The sequence below is a fragment of the Bubalus bubalis genome, chromosome 3 (genome assembly GCF_019923935.1).
Source record: "Bubalus bubalis isolate 160015118507 breed Murrah chromosome 3, NDDB_SH_1, whole genome shotgun sequence".
Lineage (NCBI taxonomy): Eukaryota > Metazoa > Chordata > Mammalia > Artiodactyla > Bovidae > Bubalus > Bubalus bubalis.
Window position 1 is genome coordinate 148,357,483 of NC_059159.1, and position 21,509 is coordinate 148,378,991.

Genomic DNA, 21,509 nt, shown 5'->3' on the forward strand with positions numbered 1-21,509 from the left:
ATCAAATCAGCCAATCTTAAAGGAAATCAACCCTGAATATTCATGGGAAGGACTAATGCTGAAGCTGAAGCTCCAAAATTTTGGCCACCTGATGTGAACAGCTGACTCACTGGAAAAGACCCTGATGTTGGGAAAGATTGAGGACAGGAAGAGAAGGGGATGGCAGAGCATGAGATGATTGGATGGCATTACTAACTCAATGGACGTGAGTTTGAGCAAACTCCGGGAGATCGTGAAGGACAGGGAAGCCTACTGTTGCTGCTGCTACTGCTAAGTCGCTTCAGTCATGTCTGACTCTGTGTGACCCCACAGACGGCGGCCCACCAGGTGCCTCCGTCCCTGGGATTCTCCAGACAAGAACACTGGAGTGGGTTGCCATTTCCTTCTCCAAAGCATGAAAGGGAAAAATGAAAGTGAAGTCGCTGTCGTGTCCGACTCTTCACGACCCCATGGACTGCAGCCTTCCAGTCTGTGTGGTGCAATCCATGGGATCGCAAAGAATCGGACATGACTCAGTGACTGAACAACAGCAACAAAATCGTGCACATAATGTAAATATTATTGGTGAGATTTTTCACATTGTTTTGTACAAAAGTCTTTGGGGTCCGACGTGTATTGTACATCTGGAGCACATCCTCATTTGGGTAGATTCTCTCGACTGAGCACTCCCTCTTGGAAATTACACTGGGATCCACATAGGAGGGTGCAGTCTCCAGTTGGGCAGCACCTCTGCATGGCTTCTAGAATTCAGCGAAGGTGAATAGGATGGATGCACATGAGCCTCCACTCTCTTCCCCAGAAGGCAGGGGCTGAGAGGTTAACACTTGCATTGCTTAGGTGCTCATGCACCTGGGGTTCCAGGGGTGCTCTCACAGCATTAGAGGTAGAAATGAAGTTTCTACCTGTCATTTTTGAAGCAGAAGCAGAAGCAGAAGCAGAAGGATAAATACTATATTACTCCACTTAGATAAAGCAACTAAAGTAGTCAAATTCATAGAGACAGAAAATAGAATAGGCTGTCATTTTTGCTGGCCAGCAGGGAAGGAGTTGGTTTTCTGTGGCAGTCATGGTGAAGGTCACCTTGTCTGGCACTGGCTCCCTGGGGTCACAGGCAGGGTGCTGCCCATCTTGTGAGTGCAGACAATGGTACGTGCAGTGTGTCTGGGCCCTGGCAGCCTTCACTGAGGCTTCCAGGTGAGGCAGTGTGCTCTGGCTCTTACTGTCGAGGGGCCATCAGCTCCCTTGCCAGGCTAGGTTAGGCAGCATGCTTCTGGACGCCATTCCACCAACTCTGTTATACATCCGTGTCAACCTCAGGTGGTTTAAGAGAACTCTGCAAGGCATAGAGACACCTGTTACGGGCTGAATGTCACCCAAATTCACATATTGAAACCCTACCCCCTGATGTAATGATGTGTATGTGTGTGATAGTCGCTCAGTCATGTCCAACTCTTTGTGACCCCATGGATTGCAGCCCACCAGGTTCCTTTGTCCATGGAATTCTCCAGGCAAGAATACTAGAGTGGGTTTCCATTTCCTTCTCTACAGTGTAATGATATTGGGAGGTAATTTGGGTTAGCTGAGGTCACAAGGGTGGGCCTCCACCTGCACCCCTGTGGGATTACTGCCTTTATAAGAGTCACGACAGGGTGTGCTTCTCCTCTCTGCCTGATCTCAGACTTCCAGCCTCCAGAACTGTGAGAAGTAAATTTCTGCTGTTGATAAGCACCCAGTCTGCAAGGATTTGTTACAGCAGCCCAAACAAACGAAGACAGTACCTTCTCCAGGCTTTAAGTTACATATCTGCACAGGAGGTGGACAGCTTCATCAAAATACTGAGAAGACTATGGCATCTCACATACACTTGCCTGCTTTGTATGATGATCTGGGTTGCACTTAGTATTAAAGTATGCCTATTTTGCTGAGGAAGCTTGTGTCACTAAATAGATGATAAACCTAATACTCAAACTTCTGTCTGACTTTCTATGGGCAGCTTCTTCAATTACACATGGTTAATACTAGATCATAATTGAATTTTATAATAAACTGGGGGGAGAGAAGAGCTTTGGAGAGAGTCTAAGTCATGCCAACTTGGAAAATTGATGAAATAGATGGAAAGAAAGTTGATTATGGATTTAGAAGGGCATTAATATTGTGGAAGATGCTTAAAGGACAATTTTTTTCTATAAATTATAAAGCAATTTAGGAAACTGATCCATACGTATTTCAGGAATAAATTTTTCCTTTTAGGTGAAATGATAATTTGTGCCTCTTGTTTCCTTGCTGTCAATCACATAATGGAGTTATCTTGGTATTTTATTTAAAAGGGAAACACATACGTCAGGTTTAAGTGTTTCAAGATCGTGCTGGGGAGTCTCTTGAGACATAAGCACAGTATAAACAGCCCCACTAATGTAATTTTATTCTAATGCAAACCCTGTAATGATAGCAGGAACATCACTTTGGACACTGAGAGTGAGCATCAGCATAGTTGCACTTGACAAAGTTTTAGTGATGCTTGTAAAGCATAAAAATTCATGAGACCCAGGTTGGGCTGTAGGAACGAGATGCTCTATGCCATGGACTATCCCTCCAGACATATATAAACACATACATGATTATGTGGACAGACATATATGCCCACATACACATTTACATACTTACATATGCAGGTACACACACATCTATGGGCACACACAAGTACCCATACATAAGCACATATACAAATGAGATACAAACATATACACACATTACACATTTATCCACATATACTCATGTACACAAACAAATGCACATACATAGGCACATATACACATATTACATGAGCATGCACACATATAAACACAAATGCATGTATATAAACATATGCACATGTACGACACGAATACACACATACCATTGTGTAGTTTGAGGAGTGTGTGTTTGTTTTGTGTACCTATAGACAGCTGTATTTAAGATTTAAATTTACCTAAGGACTATGTTGATCCTGGCACATACTGAAGGTGGAAGCTTCTAGGCTTTAGCTTGGAATTTGAGGCTGGGCACAGGACAGGCTGTGATTGCTGTCACAGCTCTGAGTGCTGTGTGTACAATTTAGTCATCACAGTGGCTCCATGAAGTAGACTGCTACATCCTCATCTCACTGTTATGGCCATGAGGTCTAGTGAGCCTCCGCGGTGTATTCTGAGCAGGGATGTGGGCTCTGAGCCCCTAACCTGCTTATTTCAGCTGCTTCCAAACCCTAACCTTAGAGTCTGGGGCTTTCTGCTTAGAGCTGGGAACAGGTCTGAGTCCTCTGAGCTACACGGTGACTCTATAATTTACTTTCAAAATATCCCGCTCTCTGAACAAGAGCTGCCTAGAATGTACCTGTGAGATCAAATTTTACATTGAAGAAAATATTGCCTGGGAATTGAGACAAGTTGTCCAGTGAACAGCTGTGCAAATCTGTATTGATGTGTTTCTGGGCACCACACCTGGCCCATTCTCAGGTGCAATGTGTATTTCTGTTTTAATCCTTTGTTTAGGCTGAGAATCTGCTTAGAAGAAAGCACATACTTTCAGCAGTACCAAAAGAGAGCCCACAGAACAAGGAATGTAAAGCATAGCTGAAAGGGAGGAAAAAAAAATTCAGAACTTCCATCAGTATACCCCTGAGCCCAGATGGTATCATTTGGAGACCATTATCTCCATATACATTTCTAAAGAATGAATTATTGATTTTTCTGTAACAAAATTTTGATACTGAAATATGACTGACTGAGCTCACACATCTACCCTCATTTCAGCTTCAATTCCCACAAAATGACCAACCCCCCCACCCCCAAATCAGATCCTTAATAATGCAGGGAAACAAAAGAATGCCATGCATGTAAGAGTTTTGGAATAATTCTGAAAGACAGATACAGGCAGATAGTAACAGATCCTAGGAAAAAAAAACAAAATTGAAGCAAAACAAATACATAAGATGCTATGAGAGCAGGAGGGTTTAGGCAACTCATGCCCAAAGTCAACATAATGAAAAACAGAAGGCAAACAATAGACACCATTAGGCACCAAGGACTCAGGAAATAAACCACTCATAAACAATATATGAGGGATTCTTCGAAAAAGGAACATTCTTGTTGTTCAGTCTTGTGTCTGACTCTTTGTGACCCCATGGACTGCAGCATACCAGGCTTCCCTGTCCTTCATTATCTTCCAGAGTTTGTTCAGATTAGTGTCCACTGAGTTGGTAGCTCTATCTAATCATCTCATCCTCTATTGCCCTCTTCTCCTTTTGCCTTCAATCTTTCCCAGAATCAGGGTCTTTTCCAATGATCCAGCTCTTCGCATCAGGCGGCCAAAGTATTGGAGGTTCAACTTCAGCATCAGTCCTTCAAATGAATATTCAGGACTGATTTCCTTTAAGATTGACTGGTTTGATCTCCTTGCAGTCCAAGGGACTCTCAAAAGTCTTCTCCAGAAACACAATTTGAAAGCATCAATTCTTTGGTGCTCAGCCTTCTTTATGGTCTAATTTTCACATCCATACATGACTACTGGAAGAACTATAGCTTTGACTATATGGATCTTTGTTGGTGAAGTGATGTGTTTGCTTTTTAATGCACTGCCTAGGTTTGTCATGGAGAAGGAAATGGCAACCCACTCCAGTACTCTTGCCTGGAAAATCCCATGGATGGAGGAGCCTGGTAGGCTACAGTCCATGGGGTAGCGAAGAGTCAGACACAACTGAGCGACTTCACTTTCACTTTCATGCATCAGAGAAGGAAATGGCAACCCACTCCAGTGTTCTTGCCTGGAGAATCCCAGGGATGGAGGAGCCTGGTGGGCTGCCGTCTATGGGGTCGCACAGAGTCGGACACGACTGACGCGACTTAGCAGCAGCAGCGGCAGGTTTGTCATAGTTTTCTCTCCAAGGAAGAAACGTCTTTTAATTTTGTGGCTGCAGTCACCATCCGCAGTGATTCTGGAGCCCAAGAAAATAATATCTGTCACTGTTTCCACTTTTTCTGTTTTCCATGAAGAGATGGCATCAGACGTCATGATCTTCGTTTTTTTTTTTTTTTTAATTTTATTTTATTTTTAAACTTTACATAACTGAATTAGTTTTGCCAAATTTTTGAATGTTTGAGTTTTAAGCCAGCTTTTTCACTCTCCTCTTTGACCCTTATCAAGTTGTTTATTAGTTCCTCTTCACTTTCTGCCATTAGAGTGCTATCATCTGTATATTCTGAAGTTGTTGATATTTCTCCTGGAAATCGTGATTCCAGCTTGTGCTTCATCCAGCTGCTTATTTCGCATAATGTACTCTGTGTGTAAGTTAAATAAGCAAGGTGACAATATACAGCCTTATCTTACTCCCTTCCCAATTTTTAACCAGTCGGTTGTTCCATGTCTCTTTTAACTATTGCTTCTTGACCCACATACATGTTTCTCAGGAGACAAGTAAGGTGGTCTGATATTTCCATCTCTTTAAGAATTTTCCATAGTTTGTTGTGATCCACACAGTTAAAGGCTTTTGTAGTCAATGAAGCAGAAATACATTTTTTAAAAAAAATTCCCTTGCTTTCTCTTTGATCCATGAAGTTGGCAATTTAATCTCTGGTTCCTCATACCAGCACAAATGAAAATAAACACAGGAGAAACATGAAGAATATACAAGGAGTAGTGAGAAAAGGGATTTGTTTATTGAGTAAAAAAGCTTAGTGGTCACAAAATACAGGAAACGATGGCCATTGCTCTAGATCTTATGTTTTTACAGTAGCATCCAAAGCAGAAACAAAGATGTCAACAAAGCCTCTGTTGAGAAATTCTAACTTAGACTTAATTTTGACTCATCTCCTATTCTGGGCATATTATTACCCCTCACTTCAAAATCAGAGTGTGTGGCAAATAGAAGTGGAGTGGAATGGCTACATGAGCAGCTAATTGTGTTTGCCATGTAGACAAAAATAGAAGATCAAAATAGCCTAATTAACAAGCTTGATTAGCTGTGTATATAAATCTATGCACTCAGGCACATTTCATTTATACCAACAGAGACCATACCTTCTTTTCGAATATGAATGGAACATTCACAAAAATTGTTTCTAAAGTAGAATAAACAGAAAATCTCAATAAATTCCAGAATGTGGAAAGTATATAGGCCACATTTTCTGAAGAAGCTATAAAGAATAAAAAAAAATTAGGCTTTGATATAAAAAACTTGCAAAATAGTTCTTTTTTTTTTTCAGATTTAAAAACACCCTTCAAATAAAGAGAAAATAAAAGCTAAATTTATAAGCTATAGGTTTAGAAGTGATACAGACAAAACGATTGTCAGAGGAAAATTTGTAGTCTTCAATCCTGGCATTAGAAAATAGGAGAGACAGAAAGAGAATAATAAAGTCAAACAAAAATAATAAAAGATAGGGCCTCAAATATAAAAGATAATTTAAATAGATTTCTGGCCATTCTGAACAAGTAAAAACCAAAACAGAACAAACAAAAAAACCCCAAACAGCAAAAACTGGACACACATAAATAGAAGTAGAGAAGTTTCCACAACTGCGCTGATGAAAAAGATTATAACTGAATAAAACTCTATGCCAACACTTTTGGGACTCTAGATGAAAGCCATGATAATCTAGGAAAGCATGTATTATATTAGAATCCCTCTTATCCATCATTGGAAAGACTCTGATGCTGGGAGGGATTGGGGCAGGAGGAGAAGGGGACAACAGAGGATGAGATGGCTGGATGGCATCACCAACTCGATGGACATGAGTTTGGGTAAACTCCTGGAGTTGGTGATGGACAGGGAGGGCTGGCGTGCTGCGATTCATGGGGTCGCAAAGAGTCGAACACGACTGAGAGACTGAACTGAACTGAACTATCCATCACAGTCCAGACCTGTAGTCAGTTGATTAGGTAAAAAAGTGTGCTGAAGGGAGAAATCATTAAAAAATGTCAAAATGCAAATATTTTACTGTAATTGAAAACATAAAAACATATATTCACTTACCAGTCTTTTAATGTAGGGTCATGGTCTTTTCTTTGAAAACAGATCGCTGAGTGAAAATAGACATTCTCTTTCTCACATAAACCACACTTGTACTTCTGTGTCAACAATTTCCAGTTTCAATTTTTTAAAATACAGAAGAAGAAATGTTAAGACAATAAATGCAATCTGATTGTGGAATTCTTTGACATAAGAGCATCTTAGATTTTAATGTATTTGTGCATCTCTTCTGGATCTTGTACAAATACCAAAGCTGACGGTGGGTCTGGGGAATGGGCCTGATATTCAGCATTTTTAGTGGGTTTCCAGGTGATACTGCTGCTACTGGTCCATGGACCACACTTGGAGCAGCAAAGATATGATATTTGTTATTCTTGCCCCACCCATCATTTCTAGCTGTATTAGCTCAGTGGTGGTGGTAAGTCACTTCAGTCATCTGATTCTTAGCAACCATATGGACTGTAGCCTGCCAGGCTCCTTTGTCCATGAGATTCTCCAGGCAAGAATAATGGAGTGTGGTAGCACCCTTATATCTAAACCATTCATCTTAGTGACTCGTCTCTATCTAGTCCTCCTAAAGCTTCAATTTATTCTTCATAAAAATGAAAACGCTTTTTGAAAAATACTTTTTCCATTGGTTTATATAATACTAAATTAACTAAAATGATTGCAACAGGTACACTTGTCATAAGCAGATTTGAGAACAACTGACATGCAGCAAGAATCCGCTTTAAATCATGGAAATGGAAGTATAAAAGAAAGTGGCCTACTAGAATACCTGGCTTAGTATGAGAACCTCCTTTCAAAAACACCACAGGCTAAAGTCTGAATGTTTGTATCCTCTCAAAATTCAGGTTAGAATCCTAATGCCCAAAGTGATGGTGTTAGTAGGCAGGCCTTTTGGAGGTGATTAGGTCGTTGGGTGGAGCCTCATAAATGGGTTTAGTGACTTTATAAAGGAGATCAATGGAGCTCCCTCACCTGCTCTGCCATGTTGAGGATACAATGAGAAGGCTGTGACCTAGAAGAGAGTCCTCACTGACCATGCTGGGCCCTTGATCTCAGACTTTCAGCCTCTAGAACTGTGAGAAATAAATGTATGTTGTTTTTAAGTCACCTAGTCTGTGGGATTTTATTATAACAGAGTATATGAACTAAGACTTCCTCTTGCCAAAAAAATACCCCAGACTCAGATGGTACATGTGGGTTTTACCAAACATGCAAGGAATAATCTCCATCTTATGTATATTTTCTGAGTAAATGGAGCATGAGACATGTATCCCAACTTACTGTAGGAAGCTAGTATAATCTTTATCCAAAACTGTGGAGATAATATAAGAAAAAACTCACAGATACACTTCATTTATGAATCTAAATGTGAAAATACTAAATAAAATAATTGTTCATTAATTTTAATTGTATATTAAAGATGTTAAATATTATGAAAATTAGAGTGCATACCTGGAATGTAAGGATTTTTCAGTATCAGAAAAATTTATTGGTATAATTTATGCCCTTAGTAGATAGAGGGAAAAACCATATATTCTTTCAATGGATGCAAAAAATATTTTAAAATATTTAATACCATTTTCTAATTAAGTAAACAATCCTCACTAACTTGATAGAAAATATTTCCTTAATGCTTAGAAATTTACAGTTGAATCTTGAAGAACCTAAAGAATTTTGAATAATTGATGAAACATACCATTCTTCTACTATCAGTTCAGTTCAGTTGCTCAGTTGTGTCTGACTCTTTGCAACCCCATGAATTGCAGCATGCCAGGCCTCCCTGTCCATCACCAACTCCCGGAGTTCACCCAGACTCACGTCCATCGAATCAGTGATGCCATCCAGCCATCTCATCCTCTGTCGTCCCCTTCTCCTCCTGCCCCAATCCTTCCCAGCATCAGAGTCTTTTCCAATGAGTCAACTCTTTGCATGAGGTGGCCAAAGTACTGGAGTTTCAGCTTTAGCATCATTCCTTCCAAAGAAATCCCAGTGCTGATCTCCTTTAGAATGGACTGGTTGGACCTCCTTGCAGTCCAAGGAACCCTCAAGAGTCTTCTCCAACACCACAGTTCAAAAGCATCAATTCTTTGGCGCTCAGCCTTCTTCACAGTCCAACTCTCACATCCATACATGACCACAGGAAAAACCATAGCCTTGACTAGACGGACCTTTGTTGGCAAAGTAATGTCTCTGCTTTTCAATATGCTGTCTAAGTTGGTCATAACTTTTCTTCCAAGGAGTAAGCGTCTTTTAATTTCATGGCTGCAGTCACCATCTGCAGTGATTTTGGACTATAACATCAATTAAAAAGGTTTTGGTTTTCCCCAAATAATATACATTCATTTGAATCAGAATCCCAGGAGGATCTTTTTCTGGCGGGGGGTTGAAATTGACAAGTTGAACCTCAAGTTTATGTTAAAAGAAGGTGCAAGAGAACTGTTCTGAAATATTTGAAGGAGACAAGTGACAGGAAGAAATTATTTAGTAAACAAAGACTTAGTATCCAGATTATATAAAGAGTGCTTATGTGAATGCTAAGTTGCCTCAGTTGTGTCCGACTCTGTACGATCCTATGGACTGCAGCCTGCCAGGCTCCTCTGTCTATGGGATTCTCCAGGCAAGAATACTGGAGTGGCTTCCTCCAGGGCATCTTTCCGACCCAGGGATTGAACCTGTGTCTCTTTATCTGCATCTGCAAGCAGGTTCTTTACCACTACAGCCACCTGCAAAGCCCAAAGAGTGCTTATGAATCCATAATATAATAATGCAAACAATGAAATAGAAACAGAATAAATAGGTGATTCACAGCCAATAAAAATACAGGTGGTGGCAGGAATACACAGAACTATACAAAAAAGATCTTCATGACCCAGATAATCATGATGGTGTGATCACTCACCTAGAGCCAGACATCCTGGAATGCGAAGTCAAGTGGGCCTTAGGAAGCATCACTACGAACAAAGTTAGTGGAGGTGATGGAATTCCAGTGGAGCTATTTCAAATCCTGGAAGATGATGCTGTGAAAGTGCTGCACTCAATATGTCAGCAAATTTGGAAAACTCAGCAGTGGCCACAGGACTGGAAAAGGTCAGTTTTCATTCCAATCCCAAAGAAAGGCAATGCCAAAGGATGCTCAAACTACCTCACAACTGCAGTCATCTCACATGCTAGTAAAGTAATGCTCAAAATTCTCCAAGCCAGGCTTCAGCAATACACCGACCATGAACTTCCAGATATTCAAGCTGGTTTTAGAAAAGGCAGAGGAGCCAGAGATCAAATTCCCAACATCAGTTGGATCATCAAAAAAGCAAAAGAGTTCCAGAAAAACATCTATTTCTGCTTTATTGACTATGCCAAAGCCTTTGACTGTGTGGATCACAATAAACTGTGAAAAATTCTTCAAGAGATGGGAATACCAGACCACCTGACCTGCCTCTTGAGAAACCTCTATGCAGGTCAGGAAGCAACAGTTAGAACTGGACATGGAAAAACAGACTGGTTCCAAATAGGAAAAAGAGTACGTCAAGGCTGTATATTGTCACCCTGCTTATTTAACTTATATGCAGAGTACATCATGAGAAATGCTGGGCTGGAAGAAACACAAGCTGGAATCAAGATTGCCGGGAGAAATATCAATAACCTCAAAATATGCAGATGACACCACCCTAATGGCAAAAAGTGAAGAGGAACTAAAGAGCCTCTTGATGAAAGTGAAAGTGGAGAGTGAAAAAGTTGGCTTAAAGCTCAACATTCAGAAAACTAAGATCATGGCATCTGGTCTCATCAGTTCATGGGAAATAGATGGGGAAACAGTGGAAACATTGTCAGACTTTATTTTTGGGGGCTCCAAAGTCACTGTAAAGTGTGACTGCAGCCATGAAATTAAAAGATGTTTACTCCTTGGAAGGAAAGTTATGACCAACCTAGATAGCATATTCAAAAGCAGAGACATTCCTTTGCCAACAAAGGTCCATCTAGGCTATGGTTTTTCCAGTAGTCATGTATGGATGTGAGAGTTGGACTATAAAGAAAGCTGAGCTCAGAAGAATTGATGCTTTTGAATTGTGGTGTCGGAGAAGACTCTTGAGAGTCCCTTGGACTGCAAGGAGATCAACCAGTCCATCCTAAAGGAGATCAGTCCTGAGTGTTCATTGGAAGGACTGATGTTGAAGCTGAAACTCCAATACTTTGGCCACCTGATGTGAAGAGCTGACTCATTTGAAAAGACCCTGATGCTGGGAAAGATTGAGGGCAGGAGGAGAAGGGGTCGACAGAGGATGAGATGGCTGGATGACATCACCAACTCATTGGACATGAGTTTGGGTGGGCTCCGGGAGTTGGTGATGGACAGGGAGGCCTGGTGTGCTGCGGTTCATGGGATCGAAAAGAGTCGGACACGACTGATTGACTGAACTGAACTGAATAAACATATATAATAATATCTTGTCTTGGGGAATTGTAAATTCAAATTTGTTTGAGGTTTTCTTTTTTTTGACCACTGGATTAGAATTGGTCTAAATTCTCATCAACAGGAGAAATTGCTAAGTAAATCGTATTCCATACACTTAAGAAAAAAGATATGTACATATATGTAGTGAACTCCAAGAAATATGGCGAAGTGAAGAAAGCATGAAGATGAACATTATGTGAAAAGTCAGTGCATCTATACACACCAATATTCAGTCCAATGTGATCAGCTCTCAACTGAGCCCAAGAGGAGAGAGGGATGGGCCAGTCACAGTGACTTTTACATCTGTTTAGGACACTAGCTGGAGAAGGCAATGGCATCCCACTCCAGTACTCTTGCCTGGAAAATCCCATGGACGGAGGAGCCTGGTAGGCTGCAGTCCATGGGGTCGCTAAGAGTCAGATACAACTGAGCGACTTCATTTTCACTTTTTACTTTGATGCATTGGAGAAGGAAATGGCAACCCACTCCAGTGTTCTTGCCTGGAGAATCCCAGGGATGGGGGAGCCTGGTGGGCTACCGTCTATGGGATCGCACAGAGTCGGACACGACTGAAGCGACTTAGCATCAGCAGCAGCAGTAGCAGGACACTAGCATGTTTTTGAATCTCAGGCATGAAGATTTATTAATAGCTGTTTTTTAAAATTCCCTTAGCCAAATTCTATGCCTTCTAGAAAATTGAAAATATTCTGCTGATGTTGTTCCTTTAGAGTGCTGCTGGGCATCGAATATAGATGCTTCTTTCTGAAAACCAAACCCAAGAGTTATTCAGCAATCAGATTTAGCATTCTGGCTCCACAGAAAAATTACAATGCTATATTAAGTTCTCAGTGCCAAGTAGGTGGCCAAACCCTATAAGTGACATTCTTAGTTTTTCAACAAACTAAATATGCCTGAGATGCATTTCCTGAATGCTTCTTCCTCAAGCAAAAGCATGAAATTATCAGCCATGCAACTGACATTCCCAGAATGGCAGTGTGCATTCCAATGTGGGAAGAGACCCAGAGGAACAGAACTTTCCCTACCACCCTCCATGGTGAGAGGAATTCTGGGGAAGCCATTTCACCTCCAGGACCTGTTTAATCACCTTAAGCTCTGGTGGGCGAATAATATGTCACTTCCGCTTAGGGCTTATCAAGAATCAAAAATGAATTTGAAACAAAGACATGATCCAACATGAATACTCATTTCATCAACTTGTGCTGATTCTTTTGACTTTCTCCACTTCTAATTTTGGAATGGAATGAAATTATTTTTGAAAGAGCATTTATGAATTTCTTGGACACTGCAGCCTTTAAATATTTAGCACTTCTCTGTAAAGAAAAAAAGAGCCTTACAACATGGAAATTCATAGCTCTGAGCAGACACAAATCAGCGACTTTTTATGTGTAGAGAGTGCCAGACTCCAATTTAAAACTCTCCAGCGGCTTCATCTTCAAGCAAGTTAATTCCAATCACTTCCCGAGTCACATTCTCATCACCAAGCAAAGCTTTTGAAGAGAAACTGGCTTTCTTCTTGCCCTGGGGAGTTCTGGCGAGCAAGTCCTTGTGGACGTGGACGTTTCCCCCTCATTTCCATCCCGTGAATGGTTGTGGAGCAAACAGCGACTGATGCGGAGACCAGGCTGATAACATGTGTCACTTCATGGCAGCAGGAGAATGGATGTGACTCCAATTCACGCTTCTCTTTGGTTTGGTTTTTGACCAAGTAAACCTTGTCAACGTATCAAAGCAGCCTTTATGGTTTGTCTTTAAATCAAGAAAACACAAAATGGTATTTTCTTTGTTGCTCCACTCAGTATTCACTTGATGATTCTTGCCATGCTTCCCCCTGACCCCCTCCAAAAATCCAACTAAGAAACGCCTGGCAGGGTCCCTAGAGTTTGAAATGCTCTTTGCACAAGCTAAGAATGCAGATGCATATTACAGAGCCTGGAGGGTTAGAGAAAAATACGCAAAACTTCTTTAGATGTGTGAAAAATCCTTGGAAGTAAACATGCACTGAGTTCAGAGTCTTCCTATTGAGTGTGCAGCGCTGAGCTGCAAGAGGTCATACTGGGGGCAAGGCCTGGGGAGGACGGCTGGAGGCAAATGTTGGATGCTGTAAATTCTCAGGGTGACATTGTGCTCTCATGGCTGGGCCATACATACTCCACCACTGCATCTCCCCACTGCCCTCTCTTCCTTTCCTCGCCTGCTCCCCTTCTTTCCTGGCAAAAGGAGCCCTCTTAAGTTGCCCTTGAGCCTGCATTCTAATTTGCTCTCTCCCAAATGGAATCCACTTCTCTGAGCTAAGCTGCATTTTGTAGCTTTGTGGCAACACCAAGCCCACTTTATTTCCACTTAAAGGGCTGCCTGTTCTGTTTACCATCACTCCCTAGGAACTTAACCTCATTTATAGGCTGACTTTCCTCCACATTATAGAGTTACAAGGGAGCCTCAAAGCTTCTTTCTCTCCATAGCCTGCATCCAGCCATCTCTCTGACCAGCGGGTCCGTCCCAGACCCTCTGAGCCTGAAGGCTGGTCCTGACAAGTGATTTGTTTCCATTTGCGCTCGCCTGCCTCCAGCCAGCGTGACCGTTCTGTGCTCAGAGCTGTACAACTGGCACGTCTCAACATTCCTAAAATCCCAGAGAGGATCTCAAAATAGAATAAGAAATGAGAATTTAAATTAGAAGCAACAGCCCTTGCAGGGCTGCCAACTTTGGGCAGAGAGGGTTTTGCATCCCCCTCCCCCACCAGGGTCCTGGTTTCCCCATAGGGTTTTGCAGTTCGGGAGCCAGCCTCCCGCACCTGTGACTTGGAATAGCTATTTTATTATTTTTTAAATTTATTTATTTTTAATTGGATGATAATTGCTTTACCAATATTGTATTTGTTTCTGCCATACATCAACATGAATCAGCCACAGGTAAACATATGTTCCCTCCCTCTTGATCCTCCCTCCCACCTCCAACCCCATCCCACCCCTCTAGGTTGTCAACAGAGCACTGGGTTTGAGCTCCCCGTGTCATACAGCAAATTCCTGCTGATTAGTCTACGTATGGTGATGTATGTTTCCATGCGACTCTCTCAGTTTGCCCACCCTCTCCTTCCTCCACCATGTCCACCAGTCTGTTCTCTGTCTGTGTCTCCACTGCTGCCCTGCAAATAGCTTCATCAGTACCATCTTTCTAGATTCCATGTATATGCGTTAATATACGATATTTATTTTTTCTCTTTCTGACTTACTCCACTCTGTATAATAGGCTCTAGGTCCATCCATCTCATTAGAACCGACTCAAATGCACTCCCATTTATGGCTGAGTAGTATTCCATTGTATATATGTATCACAACTTCTTTATCCATTCATCTGTCGATGGACATCTGAGTTGCTTCCATGTCCTAGCTATCGTAAATAGTGCTGCAATGAACATTGGGGTACATATTGGACTGGCCATTTTAAAAGGAAGCTGAGGTTGGCGTGCTGATTCCCATGCCTTTTGAGGAGCAAGAGCACACTCAGGTCCTTAGAGATCTTCAATGCAGAGACTAAACTACCCTCATTCCAAGCACAGAATAGGAGGAAGGTGGATGTAGGAATAATAAAATGAAATTGGTTGAAGACTTGCCTTCTTATCTAGGGTCTGGGGTGTTGTGCTCTGAGCTGAGCCCTTTAGATGGATTTCAGACAGGCAGCACTACAGGCATCCTTCCTCCTGGGAGGGGAAGGTAAACCTCCATGTCCATGTGTGGCCCATGCCACAGAGTGGCAAGTGGCAAGCAGGGCCCCAGTTAGGGCTGTCTTTGGGAAGGGGGAGTACCCTCCACCCTCTCCTGGAAGGTGACATGTCCCTCTTCTGGCCCTTCTCACACATGCCTGGAACAAGGCCCTTCTCTGGACCCATGGATCCCAGGAGAGGCCATTCACAGGCTGGAATTGGCTTCACCTGGACCTGTGTCCTGGCTCCAGCCCTCAAGGAGGTGGAAACCACCTCTCGCTGTGGGTTTCTGTGCACAGCACCAGGCTTGATGCTCCATCATATTCTTAGTAAAAGTCACCTCAATACGTTACACCTCCCTCCCTTCACCTCGAATTCTCATAGTAAATCATGGCTCTCACTTCTTTACACACTTTGGAAAAGGCTGGACAACTCACAATAAAAAACGCTGGGCTCATTGGATGTCACCCCTCTTCCTTACCTCCTATTTTCTGAGAAGGAATGCCTAACTGGTGTGAAGCACAGAATGAGAAGTTGGGCTGCTGGAATGGACTTACTAGAGAACTCGGACTTCAGTTCTTTCCACTGGTTTCAGCTGCAGGTGAAGAACTCTTACCTTCTACCTCTTGGTTCTCCCAAGGATGCCTTCCTCAAGTGTCCTAAAGGATCCCCAAAGGCACAAGAGGTTCAGTGCTGAGCTGGTGGAGTGCCCTCTGGAAGGTGACATCTTCCTATCCTGGCCCTTCTCACACATCTCAGGAGCAAGGCCCTTCTCTGGACCCATGAATTCCAGGAAAGGGACTCTGGAACTGGGCTGAGATCCCAGGGTCCCTTCAATGCTAGGAGTGAATCCATGCCCTAGGGTGAATTCTTGAGGAAAGTTCCCAGTGGAACAGGATCTTCAGGAATTGATATGAGCCTAGCAGGTCCAATGAGCCCCTCTGGGCCTGAGTCCCAGGGCCAGATCCATTGGGCAAGTCAGTACATGCTCACTTCCTGCTGGATGAGGAACTGAAGGATGCTGCAACAGCCACAGCTAATGTTCACTGCACATTTCCTTCTTGTCTGTCTCTGTCACTGAAGCTTTTCCGACACTGTCTTATTGCACAGGCAGAAGTTCCTCTTTGTTTCATATATGTAGATACTGCCCAAGTGGTAAGATGTCCCATTTGCTAATGCATCAGAGACATTTCCTGATGTTTTGAAATGGTCTCTTTCGGTACCACGTCAGGACTTAACCCAGCCTGAATCTCCCTCCTCACCCTCTTCTTTCAAAATCAGGACCAGTGGGAAGTGACTCTTCAGTTACCTGAAATTGATAGGGGCTGTTGTCCTCTTCCTCCAGGCAGACTTGTGTGCTAGGACTCCTGGAAAAGCAGAGGCTACAGGCAGAAGAAAACACATAATACTTACTATGCAAACAGCATAAATGAGTTTTGATTGAAATATTCTAGGACTCCCATTGTTAAGATTAAGCTTAGTAGGCTGAAGATTTTGCATTTCTTTTTGATTGTGAAATTTCAGGCATTGAATATGCATTGAGATAATTGGGTCATTGCCTGTGGGTTAGAAGGAACGGGATCATTCCAAGTTCAAGTTGTATGGGGGCATCAGTGTCCCTTGACCTCTGCCCTGTAGCACCTAGACCAGCTGCCTGGTCCAGGATCACGTGCAGAGCTGACGTTGAGAGTGGACTCTGACCTGAAAGACCTTCCTTGTTCACTTTTGAAGCCCCAATTTCCTCAGCATAACACAGTGAAAAATGATAGTCCCTACTGTGCAGAGCTCAGAGAAGGAAACATGCACAGCCCAGGATTTGACAGTTAGTCTCCAGCCAAAGTCATTTCTTCTTCTTCTTTTTAACCACTGATACTTAAATTTCTTGCTCAGTGATTTGGAGCTTTGACGTCATTCTCTGTAGGAAAAGTTGGCTTTGTGTTTTGTGGAAACGTATCTCTGTGTTCTCAATGGCCTGCTGCTTTCCACACAGTGAATAATCTTTCCTTGGGTCAGCCACCTCCTCAAATCTAGAGGGAGGGAAAGGAGGTGGGAGGGTTCTGAGTACCTGCAGGGAAGTGGGGTGCTGACTGCATGGCAGGAACCTCCAACCATACACTGCCTTCCAGCGAAGCCATGAATATGTCCACAGTTACTGCCTTTTTTTTTTTTTTAAAAGTCAGGAACCAAGAGGGAACTTTTCCCAGCATGTAGGCAGTGAATATTTGCAAAGGAAAGCAAATGAATGAATGAATGAATGAATGATTTCCTTCGTTTTTCCTTGAGAGGAGGTCTGCTCAATGTTAGAGCACATGCCCAGGGCTGGATGCCGTAGGTCTAGATTCCAGCCGTGCCACTGCTGCCGATCTAATTGTCAAAACACTCACCTCCCAGGAATGGCAGGGACTGAATGAGGTCATGTAAGTCCCTTAGCACAGGTCTGGTGATTCTTCGTCAGTAACACCGGCAGCTTCTAAATCATGGCCAGTGGTCTTCCCTGGCTTGCATACTTCCACCTGAACCGCTTGTTGGGTGCAGTCTCATTTTGAGTTTTAGAAGCGTGGTGGCTTTGATCCCACATATATGTATTGGTTAGCTATATTTGGGCAGAGCACCCATTTTTGCTTAAGTCTGTGTTTGAGTGTCTGTGTGTATATGTCATGCAGCTCTCTTGGCCCCTCTGTGGGCATATTTTTGGTATTTAAATTTTTTCTTGCTTATCATGCTTCTCATCAGTGAGCATTTTTCGTGCCTGGTGGAGATGGTTTAAATTCTTAAAGTTTTTGAGGGAGCCAAGGGGCATCCAATGAATGGTCTTTCTCCTCTATTGCATTCCTTACCATGGGGAGGAAAAGGCAGAATGAATATCTTTTTGCACTATTAAAAAATAAATAATTCCTAGGCTGAGAGCTAATAGGAGAAAAGTGTGCATAAATGTTAATTGAGGGGAAAGTAACACTGTGGACCGCAAAATGAATTAGAAAACCAACTCTTTCTACCAGTGTTGGAGACATTTGCTCCCTGGTTGAAAGAAATATAGCTTGACACAATGGGCGTATTTTGAAAAGAAATAATGGGGCAAGCCTTCACACGTTTGATGTTGGGATTGCAGGTTGCATGCATAAGAGACAATGACTTGTATTCTTTCTGGTAATCAGGCAAGTTGTGGTCTCTGCAGAGGGGTTGACGTGCTCTCTCTCCCTGAGCTGTTTTCTTCTTATTTTCGGAGGCTTTGGAATAAGAAATGCACTGTGTGCTGATGCTTTCCCACTGCCCATGTCCTGAGTTGCCAGTGTTCTTGAGTGCAGGAGGCTCTATCAAAGCCCTGTACTTATCTATTGTAGTGTTCATTGTTGCCACAGAATCTGAGTTCTCCTGAGAAAGTGACCAGTGGAAATCAGAATTCTTATTAACTTCATTGTAGCCCATTAAAGAATGTTCTTGTTATAAACCTGAGGCAGGGATCAATCTAGACAGATCCATCAGGCCCTAGACAGGAGCAAAGTGGTCTGAAAACAGAGCTTGGCAAGACTCAGTTTTGGCCCAGGAAGCCAAATTTAGACAGCATGGAAAGCAGTAGGATTTGCAATGACTGGGAGCAGTGAGGGAATGCCCTGGCAGGAGAACCACCATGAGCAAATGCATAGGGAGGTGATGGCTTCACGTGGTGTTGACAGAGCAGCTCTGCCCAAGAGAAATATAATGTGAGCTATGTATACAGTTTACAATTTTTTAGTAGTTGAGCTATAAAAATAAACAAGTGAAATTAATTTTAATAAAATATTATATTTAATCTGCTATTTATAAATTATCAGGGCTTCCCTGGTGGCTCAGTCAGTAAGGACTCTGCCTGCAATGCAGGAAACCGGGGTCTGATCCCTGGAGAAGAAAGATTCTCCTGGAGAAGGAAATGGCAACCCATGCCAGTATTCTTGCCTGGGAAATTCTATGGACAGAGGAGCCTGGTGGGCTATAGTCCATAGGATCACAAATGAGTTGGACACAATTTAACCACTAAACTATCACCACCATATAAACTATTATCATTTTATCACATCATTGATATGAAAGATCATTCATGAAATATTTTACATGCCTTTTTGTACTAAGTCTTCTAAATCTGGGATGCATTTTACCCTCAGAGGACATCCCAGGTTCGAGCAGCCGCTTTTCAAGGCTCAAAGCCCCATGATGCTGGCAGCTGTGTATGGACTGGGCTGGAGTGTTGGGATCATTTCTCAGTGATGGGCATTACTGCTAGTGATCGACATCCCCATATCCCCAGGGAGATGGACATGCAGACACGACACTGCTCCAGTGCAGCAAGCCTTGACTGCCTACATTTGCAAAGTGTCCATGGCCACAAGTGACTCCTCTCCTCCTGTCCCAGCGCTGATGAGGGATCCATCAGCTTCCTCAACAAAACAGCTTGGTGTGGCCCCTTCTCAATGGAGATACCTACCCATCCTTCTGATGCTGACCAGGGTCATCTTCTGGGGACACCTGCTCTGCCATTCCTGGAGGGATGTTGTGCTTTCCAAAACTGGCTGCCTCATATCCTCACCCCTGTGTTCTTTTTGTGATTTGGTGAGGGCAATCCTTCTTGGGAGTGGTGGAGACAATCCTTCTTGGGAGTGGTGGGCTCCATCTGTCCCCTTGAATCTGGGCCAGCCTTACTGACTGGCCAACAGGTAGAAATGACTTGTTTGCTGTTGAGATGAGGCATGAAAAGTGATGTAGCATCTCCTTCTTGTCTCCTGGGATGCTTGCTCTTGGAGTTAGTTCAGCTGCCATGCTCTGAGGGAGCCCAGGCCACGTGGTGAGGCCAGCTGTAGTTCTACAGGCAATTGCCCCAGAAAAGGACCAGCTGACAGCTTGCATTTACTCCAGATGGGTACATGAGAGAGCATTGGATATGAGTCTAGCCTCAGCCACCAAATAGCTGCAACTGCCTGAGCTAAGGGTAATCAAACTCCAAGGGGGTGAGAGAAAATGAGAAAAAAATCATTGGCATAATAAATAAATCATCCATACTTTAAGTCACTAAGTGTTAGGAGGCTTTGTTGTAGATGTAGGTAACTGGAAGATGCCCTTTCCTAACGCCCCCATCTTCAGAAAGGTCAAGTGTCTCTTTCTGGTCTTACGACCACCCTGGGTGGCCACTGGCCCTCACTGGCACACAGGTTGTGAGTATAAATCTGTTCCTTTTTTAACCATACTCTTGGAACTTCCCTGGTGGTCCAGTGGTTAAGAATCCACCTGCCAATGAAAGGGATATGAGTTCAATCCCTGGTCCAGGATGATCTCAAATGCCCACATGCAACAAAGCCCTGACATCACAACTACTGAGTCCAAGTTCTCTAGAGCCCTTGCTCCTCATTAAGAGAAATCACCACAATGAGAAGTGTGGGCATCACAACTAGAGAGTAGCCTGTATGCAGCAACAAAGACTCAGCACAGCCAAAAATAAATGCTTAAATAAATAAATCACACTCTTCATGGCAGGGGCCAGGCTTTCCTGGTTTATGGCATTAGTGGCTCTGTGGCAGACTCTCAACACAGCCATCGAGGCTCTCAGTTCTTTTCTGTAGTATAAATGGATGAATTAATATTTGTTGAAGTAAAAGCACACAGGCTTGTGCCTTCTGGTTGGTTCTTCCTCTTAACCCTAACAGGTGTGGAAACTGAGGCTGAGGTGACAGACTCAAGGTCACACAGCTCCCCCAACCAACAGAGGGTCACACAGCTCCCCCATGCCAGGAATGCGTCTCGTGTCCAGCGGTCCATCTATGAGCCCTGCCCACACACCTTTGGGGCTGGCAGGGTCTGACCTGGGCTGTCCCTTTTCAGTGCTGCATGATTGTGCCCAAACCCTTAACCCTTTCTGCCCCCTAGACTTCCAAACGCTGGGCCGGATCCTGCCTTCCTCATAACATCTGTAGAACTATGGGGCCAGGGCCTGTGTCCCATGGGGTCTGAGTGGACAGATCATGAATGTAAGAGTATGTTCATACTTGGGGAATGCTCCTTGTGTCAATTTCCCAGACCTGCTGCCTGCACTGTGGTCCTGAGCCCCCTGATCTCTGGACCCCGCACAACCCACTTTCTCCAGACTTCCCACCATTGACGATTCTCTTTCTCAGGGATCTCCACCATCACTTCCACTTCTAGTTGTGTCTTTGCAACCTGAACTTGAAGCATTCTCCCTTGAGCCCACACCCATCGCAGCTGCTGCCTCTCTCTCTCTCCCTCGGTCAGTTGGATTTCTCTCAGATCTCTTTGCGTTTCTGTGGGCCTTGTCCAACAGGACCACTGGGCCCATCATTGAT

At 43.2% G+C, this 21,509-nt stretch overlaps 1 long non-coding RNA gene across 2 annotated transcripts; it reads right to left on the reverse strand.

The window, feature by feature from the left end:
• Positions 1-499: 499 nt before the first annotated feature.
• LOC112583955 lies at positions 500-18,856 on the reverse strand. Of its 2 annotated transcripts, none has more exons than XR_006640883.1 (3): positions 15,741-18,856; positions 7,007-7,101; positions 500-1,333 (listed from the first exon to the last, which is right to left on the reverse strand). It is a non-coding gene; the product is annotated as an uncharacterized LOC112583955 (long non-coding RNA). The 2 variants fall into 2 exon arrangements; XR_006640882.1 differs by lacking the exon at positions 15,741-18,856 and adding an exon at positions 7,985-8,445.
• Positions 18,857-21,509: the final 2,653 nt, after the last annotated feature.